The 15,825-nt window shown below is 31.6% G+C and overlaps 1 pseudogene; it reads left to right on the forward strand.

Moving 5' to 3' along the window:
• The first annotated feature begins 1,992 nt into the window (after positions 1-1,992).
• Positions 1,993-15,794, forward strand: LOC129299334 (pleiotropic drug resistance protein 2-like; annotated as a pseudogene).
• Positions 15,795-15,825: the final 31 nt, after the last annotated feature.

Here is a 15,825-nt window from a genome sequence, read left to right on the forward strand (position 1 = left end):
TTTAACCCTCCCATTTCTTGTTTTATTTTCAGTTTGGCCCCTCAATCATGAAAGTCTTGATCTGTCCTTGTCATATAGGACATAAAAAGATGGAGTATTTTTTAATTTTATTTATAAAACACCTCAATAATTTTTAAATTTATCTTTATCTTTTTATTCATGTTAAATACTAAGTATTTTATTTTAATATATATATATATATATTTAATAAAAATAAAATTATAAACTTATTAAATTTTAAAATAGGGTTAATGAGATTTAAATTTTTTTATACTAATAAAATATGATAAAAGTGATGTATAAATAAAAAATAAAAGAGGGGTACATTCTCATTTGGGCGGCTTAAAAGTTAAAACTGACTTTTGTAAAATTAAATATTAACCGAGGACCAAGTATTACAATGGAAACAAAACTTTTTTTTTTTTAAAGAAAAACTGGGTTTTAGGAACAAAATTATGTTTTGGAAACTGGTAGCTAAATACACATAGATACGTTAGATAAGCCTTTTATTTAATGGGACAAGACTTGACTCAGCGTCTCTCGCTGTCCTTATCTTATTCATCTCCATATTTCTGTTGTTTATGTAATAAGGATCATTTAGTAAAACTTTTAATATACTTTTTCGAGAAAAATATAACTATGTGTTCATATAGTTTTTCGTATTTTGATACAGGTCTGTATTGTTTTTTTCAGCGCTTCAAATTTCTCTAATTTATTTCGTCTATAACATCAATTATTATATGTTTTTAATATGCCTGTGAGGATACTAAGATACTATAACGGTATCAAATATGTTGAACTATGATTAATGTTATTAATATGTGTTGAGGTGGAATTATAATTTAACATATTAACAACGTTGCCCACCCTATTTTATTTCATGTCTCAATTTATGAAATCATAATTTTACTTGAGCACAAAGATTGACTTCATTAATCATATGTTAATATATTTAATATTGTTAATGGTACTTCATCATTCTTTTGAGCATTAAAATATAGTAGGATAATGTTTCAAATGGGATAAACTAGAGAATCTTAAGGCAATGAAATAATGGACTTATATTAAAACATGTTAAAAATATAGAGATTTGTTTTGTTTATTTTTTTATAAATAAAGTATATGTGAGTTGGGTCTTGTGAACTTATTAAAACTACATTATATCCCTACAGTATTTATAAATTATTTATTAATAATGTTTTCATTAATGATGAAACTTGAATCTATAACCTCGTAAATAATGAACCAAGTCATTATTAAATAGACCGTATTTTAATCTACTGGTCATGATTTCACCCGGCATGCTCATGTCCAGTGACCCATGAATCTCTCTCTTTTTGGGCAATGCGGGCCTTTAATTTGTTTCAAAATTGAGACAGTACTAGTACTGATATTAGCCGTCCCAGAGTCGGTTAATTTATTATACTCGGTTCAAACCGGATAAATCTTAAACCTCTATCTTGCCTTTCCTTTCAATATTGACAAGCATAACGATATCTTCTGGGAAACACCCCCTGGCAAGTACTTTCATGTTTTCTTCTGTCCTCTCTCTCTCTCTCTCTCTCTCTCTCTCATAACCTCACATTTTCTCACCATTTTCCCAGGTCCACAATACACCTTCTTTGTTCAAATCTGAAAGGTAGTAAGCATTTTCTTTCTTGGTTGCTTAGAAAATCCTTGTTTGGTAGATATTAGAATCAACTGTATGTATATGTGTGATCTGTCTGATGTTCCTTAGCTTCTCGCGATTCAGACACTGTGTTTTTGTTTGGTATGTCAGATTACATAAACTTCTTTCTTAAGCTATGTAACAACCTTTGATCGTCTTCTTGCTTCTTCTGAGATTCGGTAATCTGAAACTGCATGAAGGATTATAATTTTTTTCCTTAATTTAGAACCAAACCCGTCAGTATCTTTTGGTTTGTTCCGTCAAATTCTGAAACCACCCTTGTTCATTATATAAGGATTTTCATTGCCTTCCTAATTTTGCTCGTCAGAAAATTGCATTCCTCACATAAGGATTTTCATTCCCTTCTTACTTTCTCAGAATATGATGATGAAATCTCAGAAACTTCCATTGCTCTCGTAAGAACTTTCATTTCTTTCTTTTGGTTGCTCTTCGGAATCTGATGAAATCTCAGAAGCTTGAATTTCTGACACAAGAACTTTCATTTCCTTCTCTTAGTTGCTCATCAGAATCTGATGAAATCCCAGAAACTTCCATATATAGCTGACATAAAAGAACTTCCATTTCCTTCTCTTAGTTGCTCATCAGAATCTGATGAAATCTTAGAAACTTCTATAGCTGACATAAAAGAACTTTCATTTCCTTCTCTTAGTTGCTCATCAGAATCTGATGAAATCTCAGAAACTTCGATTTTGCTGACATGAGGATTTTTCATTAGTTTGACAGAAGGTGCAGATATGGAGGAAGAAAAGGAAGGAGACAACAATGGAGGGAGAGTGAACAGCAGCTTGAGGATGAGCATAGGATCAGTGAGCAGCAGCAGAAGGAGCTGGGTATCTGCAAGCATGAGGGACACGTGGAGTGGACATGGAGGAGTGTTTGAGAGGAGCTTGAGAAGAGAAGATGAAGACGAACAAGAACTGAAATGGGCTGCCATTGAAAGGCTTCCAACATTTGAGAGGATAAAAACAGGCATGATGAAGAAGATGAAGCAGCAGCTTCAGGTTCTGGATTTTGGGACTGTTGATTATGAACAGGTTGATGTCACCAAGCTTGGGATTCAAGAAAGGAGGAACCTCCTGGACTGTATTCTGAAGAATCTTGAAGAAGATAATCTCAAGTTCTTGCAAAGAATCAGAAACAGGATTGATAAGTAAGTTTAATTACCTCTCCATTACAAGTTATTCAAAATTGGATTGACTATTAAATCAATTAAAATACTAGTTCAATGTTTGATAGTTAAAAATATGATTAAACTGAACATAAAGAAAACATTTTATTAAACTAGTTAAAACATTGGTTTAATAATTTACTAATTTAATTGGCTAGGTTGACTCGAGAGTTTGATTCTTGTATAAGAATAATTGGCAAAAAATATTAAATGAATAAGAGTTTTCTATTAAGTCAGGGGTCTTATGATTTTGAATATGTTTCAATTAAAAAATATGAAGCCAAGAGGAAAATGAAATTTCAAATTTTGATGTTATTATTATTTAAAGGTTAAAGGTACATTTTGTACTTAAAATATTTTTTAAATAGTACCCAACATCTTAAGTTATTGGTTAGAGCAATTTTATTATTAAAGTTTTTGAAATTATTGGCTAGCACTAGCAACTAGTACCCTAAATCTAGTATTTTTTGAGTTTAACAGTAAGGGCAAAAATATTTTATTTTAATTACTTTAAAGATAAAATTGTTTCAATCAATAATTTAAAGTGTATGGTATTTCTCAAATAATACTAAGGAAAAAAATGTATATTTACCCTATAATCTGTTTTTCATATCAAGTCAATATAGTATATTTTACAACATAGTTTTTTTTGGCCACATATTTTAGAATATAGTTAGGTTGAAAATAATAGTAAAACTATAAGGTTCAAAATTAAATTAAAAACATCAAAAGTAAAATTCTAGTTCATCTTCCTTTCTGTTTTCCCCCCAAGAAAATTTAACATTGGAGAAAGCTTAAGCACATCTGGATCATAATTTTCCTTCTTGTTTTTTTTTGACTATATTTTAAAATTTTACATAGAATTAATAGAGCATGGTGTTAACATGGAGGGACACTCCCTCTTCTTTAAAATCATTTTCACTTTGAGTTTTTGTCATTTTTCAAAGTTTTTGTTTCTTGGGAATTTTTAATGAAATATGATTTTTTAATGCTCATTTATACAAATCATGAAATTATTAAATAGTTTAATAAATGCCCTCATATTAAATAACCTTTTATCTAATGCTCCAACAAATTATTTAGAGATTTGATGCCTATAAGCAAAGTCTTAAATTTGAATTTTCTAAATAAAAAATGATGTTAGGAGTGCACTAATAATTTGATAAAAAATATAAATATAAAAGTATTATTGATTTGATAAAAATTATAAATACAAAAATATAGGTATCTTGATTTACTTTAATTTTAATTTGGTTTTACTTGAACTGATTTTTTTTTTGGGAACCATTGAACTGATTTTTTTTTTTACTTGCAAACAACTTTAAATTTTGGTGTTGTTGAATAGGGTTGGAATAGAGATCCCAAAGATTGAAGTTCGATTTGAGCATTTGTTTGTAGAAGGAGATGCATATATTGGAACCAGAGCACTTCCCACACTAATCAATTCTACCCTCAATGCAATGGAGGTATTGTATTTTTTTAATTAATTTAATTAATTGCTCCCTCTGGTCCTTAATTAAGACGAATTTTGAATTTTTTTTGCTTTTTTTTTGATCAAAGGCAAAGCAAAATACAAGACTGTAAAAAAAAAAAAAAAAAGCAACAAGAACTTTTTTGGCCTTTAATATAAGGTTAAAGTTAGAGTAATTAATGCTTTTTCTAATTTTACTCATTATTTATTTATTATCATTTGAATTTCTAGAAAAAAATTTATTATTATGATTGATTTTGAATAATGATGAAATTGGAAAGTTATATTTTTTACGATTTTAAAATTATAAGATTTGGATCACATGCTTGTAGCAATTATAGGCATTGGTTGCCTATACTCACGTGACAAAATCTATTCTGTCCATTTAATCAAGGGTTTGAAAAATATTGTTACAATTGAAATTAGGAAACAATAAATTCAAATCTCTTAAATAGCATCACATAATGGATGTCTACCCTATTTTTAGCCTATTGTTGATATAAAATCTTCCTCCACTTCCTATGTCATTGAGTAACCTATGAAGGAAAAAAAAACAATAATCTCATAAAATAATAATAATATTAATTCATTCATAAATAATATATGATATGTACTCATCTATCATAATAGGAAACATCGATGCAAAATATGATAATATCGATTGTATGAAAATAATAATATAAGCATGCATTGTTTAATAAAGTTATGAATTTTAAATAGAAATGAGGTGGACATTTATTATGTAATAATATTTAAGAGATTTGGATGAATTAGAATTTAGCATTTCTTGATTTTGATTGGAATGAGATTTTTCAAACCCTTACTTTAATGAATAGTATGGATTTCATCACATGAGTATGGGCACCTAATACCTGTAATTACTATAGGCATGGGATTCAAATTCAAAATTATAACTAACATTTTTAATAAGCATGGTCTTTTGTTTTCGTCAATAAGCGTGGGGTTGACTTCCTTTTACATTAATGATAGAATTGAGTATCTATTTCATCTAGGGGACCAAAATTCACTGGCCACACATTTTTATACTTTTTATTTGTATTTTTGGCCGTAAATTTGTATACTTCCTCCATTTCAAATTATAAAATACTTTCGAATAAAATTTTACATTCTAATAATACACTTTATAATCTTACTTTTTTAAGACAAAAATATAAACTTTCTAAAATACTCTTTATCTAATATTTCATTAATAAAAAAATATTGAAGAGAGAGAATATATGGAAAGAGTAATATTAAATAAGTATCATTAATAAAATTTTACTTTTATTAAAGTATTTTATATTTTAAAATGTTAAATATTCTATAAAATTATTTTATAATTTGAGGTGGGGGTGTATTTTGTTTATTTATTTCTTTATTTTTTTTTATAGGTCTCTCCTTCAACTACTTTTCTTTTCTTTTAATTTCCTCCTACCACTTCAAGGTCTTAACTCTTAACTGCGGATAGCAGTTATAAAAAAATTAAATGAGGTTTATATTCTTATTAATTTTTTTTTCTAGAAAGATGTAGTTTTTGTGCTGGACAAGAGCATTAAATTTTTGTCGTCTACACACAAACAAAGACAGAAAAAGACAGACATGTGCATTAATACAAGATCAAATCCATAAAATCATGCCCCCCTCTGTAATTTATTTTTGTTTATTTATAACAATTTAGTTGTTAAAATATTTGTGAATTTTGAATATTTTTTTATTGAGGGGATTATGTACTTTAATGACTCAGTTATCAATTTTATTTTGTTTAAGTTCAAATTTAGGCAGTTTAATTTTAGTTTCTTAATCTCAAGATGAAAAATGTTGCTTTTGGAAACTTACCATTAAAAGTTTATCTTTATTATATATGTTTTTACTTCTCATGAAATAAAAAAGGAAAATTTTTTAAAATTTATATTATTTAAATTTAATCTGAAGGATCTATATTTAAATTAAGGTAGAGTGAAAATCAAGCACTTCGAGTTTTTTACTTGTCCCTAAAAAAACGAATGAAAATCAAAGAATTCGAGTTCATGTGCTTTGTGCTGCAAAAGCGGAAAAAGATCATGTGCACTGGGTTTTGTGTACCTAATTAGTTTACCAAATCGCCCATTCAGGTAGTTCCTCAACTGCTTCTTCCACAAAAAAATAAAAAAATAAAAAATAAAAATAAAAACAAATAAATTAGTAATTGAGGGCGGGATTAATTTCAACTTTTAAAAGTTATTTTTATTTTTTTAAAAAATATAAAAATATTTAAATAAGTTTTTTGGATTTAACTATTTTTAGAATTATTTTCACTCTTTGTTGTTAAAATATACAAATAGAAATATATTAAAATTTTTGTCTTCTTTGTTTTGTTTTTTAAAATGTATTATATTTGATTATTGAAAACTAATGTCAACCATAACAATTTACTATCACAGGGCACTACCATTAATATCAATCAATTTTATAATTCTAAAATTATTTTTAAATTAAATAATCAAATATACTTTTTCTAAGAAAATTAGAAATTAGTTTACACAATAGTTTTTTTTAAATTAAAAATGGGAACAAAATCAAAACCTTAGACTTAGTTTTTCAAACAATATTTTTTTTAATTTTTCATTGCAAATTTCTGTAAAAATAGCTCCTTATTTTTTTTTCCGCCAGAAAAATAGCTCCTTAACTTAGACAGGTGAAATATCATAAAACTGGAATCCACATGACTCTTTAGACTGAATTAGTGACCTATATCAACTCACACAAGTATATTTTTATACGTCATTTTTGCTATCTCATTATCTTATTTCACTTTCATTTATTCATGCTATGATCAAGTCATTGTTATTCTGTGTACTACAAACAACTATTTTGATTGAGAAATCGTATTGATGGGTTTTAGTTTTATAAGATGAAACTGAGATGACGTCCTGTTAGAACTAAGTAATTCACTAATGCAAAAAAAAAAAAAAAAAAAAAGATACTGCAATAAACTTAATTCTAATATGCTTAATTTTAATATTGATGGATTTCTCTTTCTGGGGTAAACAGAATATTCTGGGATCAATTAAGCTTTTCCCATCAAAGAAAAGGGTTGTCAACATACTTCAAGATGTCAGTGGAATCCTCAAACCTTCAAGGTAGCTTATAGGGACATCTTCTTATTGCATCACCCTCTAAATTCTTCATATTAATTAATAATTCACTTTATACAACTTCTAGCTATTTATTTTGGGATAAGAGAATTTTTTTATCTACATTTGCTGTAGCACATTAGTGATAACAAATTTCGATTATGAAGTTTTACAAGTTACAGAATGGGATCTCACGGTGAATAATATATCTAACTCCGTTCTTGTGTATCACACTATTCAGAATGACTTTACTTTTGGGGCCTCCAGGATCTGGAAAAACTACACTGCTTCAGGCTCTTGCTGACAAATCAGACGAGGACTAAGGGTTAGTCATGCTCTTGATCAATTTCAATTACTTTGTATTTCTTGAATCATGCATTTGAGAGGAATTGAATCTTCTAATTGTTCAAAAAATTTGTAGAAAGGTAGCAGAACTTTACAATGATAGTGTGTATCAATGTGAGATACTTCTAGTAACAGCAGGATAAGCGATTTAGAAAGAACTTCTTAGGCATACTTGAATGCTTTTACATGTCTTTTTGTGATTGACTTGATAATTTTAACGCTACATTGATCAAATCAATCAACAGGTATCAGGAAGAATCACTTACTGTGGTCGTGAATTATCAGAGTTTGTCCCTCAAAGAACATGTTCTTATATAAGCCAACACGATCTTCATCATGGAGAGATGACAGTCAGAGAGACTTTGGACTTTTCTGGGCGTTGTTTGGGAGTTGGAACAAGGTATGAATTGTTGATGGAATTGTTGAAAAGAGAAAAGCAAACCAGAATCAAACCAGACCCTGAGATAGATGCGTTCATGAAAGCCACTGCAATGTCTGGCCAAGAAACAACTCTTGTTACTGATTACATTCTAAAGGTTTAGTGCCTCTTTTTCTACTATTTTCTTTCATTCAGTCACTATATAGTTTGAGTTCCTAGATTGTCTAACATATCAATAAAATGAAGGCAGATTCTTGGATTGGAAACATGTGCTGATACTTTGGTGGGAGATGAGATGAGAAGGGGCATATCCGGTGGAGAAAGGAAGCGATTAACTACCGGTATAAGCGATTAACTATGGATTCTTAGATATGTAAGACTGAAAAATCAAACAATTTTGCAAGTAATCTTCAAAGAATTTGAAGAATGAAGAACAAAAACAAAACCTAAAACTTCATGCCAGTCTTTCTATAATCATTATTGGCTCTAGTTTTATCCTTTTATTTTCCAAAAAGTTTTGGCAATGTTCTTCCCATGCATGATTTTGGTGAGAATCTTTAAACAAAATATTCTAGACATGTAAGATGACAAATCACATAATTTTGCTAGTGTGAGATAGGTCAATGTAACATATCAACATCATTTCGAACTGACTAGAAACATTTGCAAGGAAAGTTTAGGTAAAATAAGGTTCATAATTAATGTATTGAATATTACTTTGCATTATAGAACTACCTATTTTGCTAGCTTTCATTCAAACGGTTAGATTAAAATGCTGATACAGGTGAGATGCTAGTTGGGCCTGCAAAAGCTTTCTTCATGGATGAAATTTCAACTGGTTTGGATAGTTCCACAACCTTTCAAATTGTGAGGTTCTTGAGACAGATGGTCCATATCATGGATGTTACAATGATAATCTCTCTTTTGCAACCTGCACCAGAAACCTATGACCTTTTTGATGACATAATCTTACTCGCAGAAGGCCAGATAGTATATCAAGGCCCACGTGAAAACATTCTTAATTTCTTTGAGAGTGTGGGTTTCAAATGCCCAGAAAGAAAAGGAATTGCAGACTTCTTGCAGGAAGTTACTTCCAAGAAGGACCAAGAACAATACTGGTTCAGAAGGGACAAACCTTACCAATATGTTAGTGTGCCTGATTTTGTAGATCACTTCAACAAGTACTACATTGGTCAGAAACTCTATGGAGAGCTTCAGATTCCTTATGACCAAAGAAAAGCTCATCCAGCAGCATTGGTGACAGAGAATTATGGTGCTTCAAGATGGGAGCTTTTCAAGGCATGCTTTGCTAGAGAGTGTCTCTTGATGAAACGAAACTCATTCATATATATATTTAAGACAACTCAGATAATAATTATGTCTTTGATTGCCTTGACAGTATTTCTTAGAACAGAAATGAAGTATGGCAAACTTGAAAATGGGACAAAATTCTTTGGTGCTTTGTTTTTCAGTCTTGTCAATGTCATGTTCAATGGAATGGCAGAGCTTGCACTCACCATTTTAAGGCTTCCTGTTTTCTTCAAGCAGAGAGATTTCTTATTTTACCCTGCATGGGCTTTTGCACTGCCCATTTGGGTCCTCAGAATCCCTCTCTCTTTGATGGAATCAGGATTATGGATCATCCTTACTTATTATTCCATTGGATTTGCCCCTTCTGCTAGTAGGTATGTATCCACTGAGATGAAAAAAATTCATGGCTTTCATTTAACATCTTGAAATTTTGAGTCAGACTAGTTCATGAAAGGTATTACAATCTTCATGACTAAGTTGTCAAGAGATCCATCCATCCATGCCACCTGGTCCTTGACACAAATGACTTCTTTAATCACATATAATTGAGTGAGATCATAATCTTCTGTAATTTTTTTAGTGTGATTGAACTGCAAACTACACTGGATGATGAATCTAGAACAAATACATTTCAGGTTTTTTCGTCAGTTTTTGGCATTCTTTTGTGTACATCAAATGGGTTTATCTCTTTTCCGCTTCATTGCTGCACTTGGAAGAACACAAATCGTAGCAAACACACTTGGAACCTTCACACTGCTACTTGTTTTTGTCCTTGGTGGTTTCATCGTTTCTAAAGGTAAGTGCCAGTTTGTATTTTGTTCACTTCTGCTTCACTGGTCAAAAAATAATGACAGAAAATAAGTTCATGTGCTTTCCACTTCATAACTTAAGCTTTCATGTGAAACGGCTATTCATCTGATATCAGAATTTCTCTAATCAAGTGATAAAGAAGTTCAGTACTTAAATTCATTGGTCTTTACTAAATAACTTAAACTTTCAAGTGGAATGATTCTTGACTTGGTGTGTGAAACTTGGATTTTTACCTTTATAGATGATATCAAACCATGGATGATATGGGGCTACTATGCTTCTCCTATGATGTATGGACAAAACGCCATAGTCATCAATGAATTCCTTGACAAAAGATGGAGTTCTGTAAGACACTTTAAATGTGAAAAAAAGTATTTTTCTGGCCTTGTAAACTTGCTTCACTGATAGTTCGTCGCTGCATGTTTGTGTTTTCCGACAGCCTAATATTGACCCAAGAATCCCTGAACCCATTGTTGGAAAGGCTCTTCTGAAGGCTAGAGGGATGTTCACAGAAGAATATTGGTACTGGATCTCTGTTGGTGCTCTTCTAGGCTTTTCTCTACTTTTCAACATTTGTTTCATTGCTGCATTAACATTCTTGAGTCGTAAGTAACCATGTTAATCTTCCCCCTCTCACATTAACATATGACTTCATTTTCAAGACTGGCTTAAAATATCAATTTGCAGCATTTGGAGATTCTAAATCTATAATTGTTGAGGAGGACGTCACAAGAACAAGCACGGCAAGATCATCCATTGAGATACAAGAAATGAAAACCACAGAAGATAGATCAGCTTCAACTAAAAACTTGTTTCAAGGTAATGAGTCTTACCTTTGGTTTATTGGTTGTCCTACAAATATATTGCCAGAAAGATTTATACTGTAATTTTATGCTTGTTTCATCCTGAAATTCTTCTGGGGATATCTTATCTGTGAAAACTGAATCAATTGCAATTTACATCCAAACCTCATGCGGTTATAAGATATTCCCTCTTCAATTACCAACTAATGGTAATTACACAGGCATTAGTATGGTTGCAAGTAACGTCCAAGACAATTCAAATCCTATAACAGCAGGGAGTGCAACAACTAAGAGGGGAATGATCTTGCCTTTTCGGCCCCTATCACTTGCTTTTGATCACGTGAATTACTACGTTGATATGCCAACCGTAAATTTCTACACTCTTGTCTTATTTATATCTTCTCAAATTATTATTCACTTTAGATATAATAGAGGTTCACCTGATAAAAATTGCTCACCACTTTGGCTTTCTTGTTTAGCTTTTTAGCTATATGTACTTCAAAAGAGGACTTGTATCTCATATTGGGCATGACAATTCCCTTTAAATTACTAGAAGACATTTCAAATTTTATCCATATTTATGTGCTTGCTAGTTTACTAATTGGTCTATATATCTAGGTTAACTAATTTCCCTTTTTAAACGTTAACCAAAGCTTTAGATTAAGTATAACACAGGCAGTTTTATCACTCACACACATTCATATAAAAATTATTGACTGAGTTAACATGAAAAGAGTCAAGAAGAGTTTTCCATTGCCATATTTAGGTTTTATATAACAATTAATTTGAAATTTTAGAAGCATATGTGATATTAATGATCCGAGATCTTTAAGACCTGATATGTGTTTCTATGATAGGAAATGAAGAAGCAAGGAATTCAAGAAAGTAGACTTCAAATTCTAAGCAATGTTAGTGGTGCTTTTAGACCAGGAGTTTTAACTGCACTAGTTGGTGTCAGTGGTGCCGGCAAAACTACTTTGATGGATGTTCTGGCAGGAAGAAAAACTGGTGGTTATATTGAAGGAAGCATCAGTGTTTCTGGTTTTCCAAAGAACCAAGCAACTTTTGCTCGGATTTGTGGCTATTGTGAACAAAATGATATCCATTCTCCACATGTCACAGTCTATATGAATCTCTTATATTTTCTGCTTGGCTGCGTCTTGGTAAGGAGGTGAAGAGAGAAGCACAAAGGGTATTACTTTATTCTTCTTAGAGACTATAACAGCATAATTCATGGATTTCTATTTAACAGTGAAAGATATACTTTATTCTTATTAGAAACAACATGCAAGGTTCAACTAATACGTCATGTTTTATCATTGAAAGCACATACTTTTCTAGGTTGAGATCATAGTGACTGTTAAGAAATTGAAATTTACTTTCTTGAAAATTTAACCATCAACTCCTGTTGAGATCATACTTTTATAGGTTCAATTAGTGGTCATGTTTTAGCTAACCTTCACCTCTTGCAATTGTTACCAATAGAACTATTCTTAGACATTCTCCTTTTTGTATTAAAGATGTTTGTTGAGGAAGTTATGGAGCTGGTTGAGCTACGTCCAGTGAAAGACTTTCTAGTAGGACTTCCAGGAATAGATGGTTTATCAACAGAGCAAAGAAAGAGACTCACCATTGCTGTGGAGTTGGTTGCCAATCCTTCTATAATCTTCATGGATGAGCCAACATCTGGCCTTGACGCTCGAGCCGCAGCAATTGTTATGCGTACAATTAGAAATACAGTAGATACGGGGAGAACTGTTGTTTGCACAATTCATCAACCAAGCATTGACGTATTTGAGCTTTCGATGAGGTACATGACTTTATAAAAAGACTTAGGTGTAGATGTAGTTCTGTTTTGTTTGCGATCTATTTCTTCCAAAAAAAAAAGAAGAAGAAGAAGAAGAAAAAAGCTGTTATTGAGACTAATATTGAACATCTAAGGAAATTCACTCAGGCATTGTCTCATGACTTGTCAATATTTGGAACATGTATCATATATTTTAAAGATTGTTGTGAAGGAACCATTCTTACTCCATCTCATCTTGGTTTTAGTTGCTTTTGATGAAGAGAGGAGGACAAGTCATATTTAGCGGTCCCCTTGGTCGAAATTCACAGAACTTAATTCAGTACTTTGAAGTGAGTATAACATTTTGACAATGCATATATTTTTTAGATAAGTAATTTCTCTATAATCATGCAACATCCGTGTGTTTGTTTTAATTAAAAGCCCTTTGAGAAACCCTTGTGAATAAGTCCCCAATGTGCAGGCCATTCCATCGGTTCCTAAGATCAAGGAAGGAATTAATCCTGCTACATGGATGTTGGACATCACTTCCACAGCAGCTGAGTCTCAGCTAGGTGTGGACTTTGCAGAACTGTACACCAAGTCAGAATTATATCAGTAAGTCGTAGCCTGTGTTTTCCTTTTTTTTTTTTACACTGGAAATGAGGCATATTTTAATTTTTTTTAATTTTAACTTGTTTCTAGGAGAATCAGAAGCTTATTAAAGAGCTAAGCACACCAGCACCAGGAACAAAGGACCTATACTTCCCAACTAGATACTCTCAGCCATTTATTACTCAATGCAAAGCTTGCTTTTGGAAACAACACTGGTCTTATTGGAGGAATCCCAATATAATGCCATCAGGTTGTTCTTGACAATAATTGTTGGTGTCATTTTTGGGCTCATTTTCTGGACAAAGGCGATGAAACGTAAGTCAACGAGTTTTTCTTGATAGTAATGTACTTGTGCAATATCTATTAATTCTTGATTGCTTGATCAGTGAGACTCTAATACCATGTCAACATTCTACAGTTTTGTTTATGATTTGGTAATCATTTCGACTAAAAAATTGTCTATGAGAACTCTCTCTTACACTTTCTGAATGACACTTCAACAATCTCTTTTGTTAAATCCTCAAAGAGAATTAACTTCGGACTCTTGGGTAAAGAACTATCAAAACTTGAGGACTAATATTTTTGTCTGTAGACAAAAGGAACAAGAGTGTTCAATCTTATGGGTGCTATATTTTCTGCTATTTTCTTCCTTGGAGCCACAAACACTTCTGCTGTCCAACCTGTTTGTTGCAATAGAAAGAACTGTTTTCTCTACCGTGAAAGGCAGCTGGAATGTACTCAGCTATCCCGTATGCCTTGCTCAGGTGAAATTCAACTGATCCTCTTACTTCAAAGAAGGAAAAATCATTTGTTAATTAAGTAAGACCATGTTCTTGTCGTGCGAAGTTGATCTCAGCAATTCTTGTCTCCTTCAGATTCTTTATATCACTTTGCTTCTTGAAGTTTGATCTTGTTTCAACTCCATAAAGCATTCACTCCTTGAAATATTTGTATAATGTCATCATTTTAATACCTTTTTATGGATGATCCCAGATTCTGAAAAGTTTGATACAATGTGGAAACACTTCATTGCAGGTAGCAGTAGAGATGGTTTATGTAGCAATCCAAACTCTTGTTTATAGCCTTATCCTTTTCTCAATGATTGGGTTCCCTGGCAAGTTGACAAGTTCATCTGGTTCTACTACTTGTCTTCATGTCCTTTGTCTACTTCACACTATATGGAATGATGACCGTAGCTCTAACCCAAACCATCAAATTGCTGCAATTGTTATGTCATTCTTTCTCACTTTCTGAATCTCTTCACTGGTTTCATTATCCCAAGAAAGGTATTTTCTTCCCTTCTTACTTGCATGTAGTTCACACACTAAGTCACCTACTGACATATCCATGCAGCTGAATGATCTTTGTGAACCATTCATTTAAGTATCATAGTGCTTAGTTCAACTTTTTCTTCTTCTCTTGCCATAATATTTTGATCATATATACACCTTCAAGTAGAAATAGCTCAATCCACGGCTAAAAACATATGTTAACATAATGATACTCCCTCCAGTCCAAATTGAAGAAAACATTTTCCTAGCTAAACTTGGTTCAAAATGTAGAAAACTTAGCACTTTTCAAATTATTTTTTCAAATTTACCCTTGTAGTAATTAATGTGGGCATGAGAAATATAATCTGACTAAATACTTCTTCTCACTCTTATAATAAAAGGGTTAAGGAAATAAGAGAAAGACATGTCATTTTTTCATGGAGTAAGGAAAGAACTGCTTTTATTGATATGGAAAATATGGTAGGAAGTGTCTTACATTTGGACTGAAGGGAGTTTAAGTTTGTTTGATGAAGAACTTGTATTAGCACCCAATTGGATCACATTAGTTGGGACTAAACGTGAGTTTTACCGAAAAAGAAAAGAAAAGAAAAGAGAACAGATACGACTATTAGCAATTGGATGGAATAGTCTGAGTAACTGAGTGTAATAATGATTAATGAACATGTGATCACATCAAGGCATAAATTTCAATGAGGTCTTTAAAATTTTGCAGCAAATTCCAATATGGTGGAGGTGGTATTATTGGGCAAGCCCTACAGCTTGGACTGTATATGGCCTTGTTACTTCCCAATAGGAGACAAAACCAGTAACGTGGAGAGTTCCTGGATCAGCACCAATATCAGTAAAAAGACTATCTTAAGAAACAGATGGGCTTTGAATATGGTTTCCTTGGAACTGTTGCTGTTGCTCACATTGCTTTTGCTGTTTTGTTTCTCTTTGTATTTGCATATGGCATCAAGTTCTTAATTTCCGAAGAAGATAAAGGAGATTTAAGGACATGACAAATGAACGGAAAGGAAAACTTTTAATCAATATCTGTATACTA

This window comes from Prosopis cineraria, unplaced genomic scaffold (assembly GCF_029017545.1).
Source record: "Prosopis cineraria cultivar Desert tree isolate PC_DT_omini unplaced genomic scaffold, ASM2901754v1 PC1121, whole genome shotgun sequence".
NCBI classification, from domain to species: Eukaryota; Viridiplantae; Streptophyta; class Magnoliopsida; order Fabales; family Fabaceae; genus Prosopis; species Prosopis cineraria.